The sequence below is a fragment of the Chrysochloris asiatica genome, unplaced genomic scaffold, assembly GCF_000296735.1.
Source record: "Chrysochloris asiatica unplaced genomic scaffold, ChrAsi1.0 scaffold00050, whole genome shotgun sequence".
Taxonomy (NCBI): domain Eukaryota; kingdom Metazoa; phylum Chordata; class Mammalia; order Afrosoricida; family Chrysochloridae; genus Chrysochloris; species Chrysochloris asiatica.
In genome coordinates, this window is record NW_006408568.1 from 14,831,612 (window position 1) to 14,833,117 (window position 1,506).

A 1,506-nucleotide genomic window follows, 5' to 3' on the forward strand; every position below is an offset into this window, starting at 1 on the left:
ACAAGGTCAGCTGTTCAAACTCACCAGCCACTTCTCAGAAACCCTATACAAGGTTACTATGAGTTGGAAACAACTAGATGGCACCTAACCACAACAAATCCTCTCAAATAGAAAGCCCATCAGGGCATGGCATTCCTTCAGATCGTACGCGGTAGCTGTCTGTAACTTAGTAACAGCATCACTTAAGAATGGAAATTGTTTTGAGACAGTTTGTATGAAAGACATGAGACAAAAGAAGATTTGCTGTGTTGTGTTGTACTGATTTAATCTCATTCTATCACACATTAAAATTGTGGCTTTTAGGAAATAGATAACATTTTACTGAGACTTTCCAGAGAGCTGAGATATAATTTGAGAACTTAGGAATTTTCAAATTTAGACTTTTTCTCCACTCAGGAGAGAAAATGGTATTACTATACAATAAGTAGAGGGGGAGAGAGAAAGCAGATAGAAGTCCATTGTGCAGCTTTTGCAATTGTCATTACTAGTTTCTGGCACAAGAGGGAAGCAGAAATTAACTCAAGATTCCTAGTATCCAAATAATCCACAAAGAGATTCTCTTCTTAGAATAACAATGAACAAACATTTAAATAAAATAGATTAATGCTCCCCTTATGAAATAGTTTGTTATCTTAATATCATCAATAGAACTCATATCACCTTTTTTTTTGTTACAGGGTGGGAAGAATTCAAATTAGAGTCAAACATTTTGGAGTCAAGTCGTGACTCAGCTTCTTACTGACTGGGTGATCTTGGAAAACTTACCCAACCTCTCTGATACCCAGCTTCTTTAGAACTAAAATTAAGATAATCTTATCTGTCTATATATTAGAATATTTTCATGGATGACATGAGATACTTTGTTGTGGTGGTGTTGCCATGTGCCATTGAGTTGATTCTAACTCACGGCCACCCTATCGGACAGTGTAGAACTCAGGTTTCTTAGGCTTTTGAATCCACTAGCCACTCTAAGAGAGAAAGATGTGGCCGTGAAGATTCACAGCCTTGGAAACTCTATGGGACAGTACTACTCTGTCCTACAAAGTTGAGTCAATGAGTCAGCACTGACTCAATGGCACGAGTTTGGAATCTTTACAGCAGAAGAGAGCCAGATCTGTTTTCCTGTAGAGCCAATGGTGGGTTTGAACCACAGACCTTTTAGATTAACAGCTGATTGGTTAAGCATTGTACTACCTTTTATAATGTGCATGTTGTTGTTGTTGTTAAGTGCCTTCAAGACAGTTCTAACTTACACAGTGACCCTGTACAGGGTTCCCCAGGTTGTAAATCTTTGTGGAAGCAGAAAGCCTCATCTTTCTATCACTTATAATGTGCATAGTTGTTTTTGCTAAGTGTCATCGAGTCAGTTCCGACTCATAGCGACCCTGTATAGAGTTTCCATGTAACAGCTGGTGTGTTTGAACTGCCCACCTTGTAGTTCAAAGAGACCTTGCTTATCCTACAGTGCCACACCATGACTTTGTTGTTTTTGTTAGGTGCCATTGA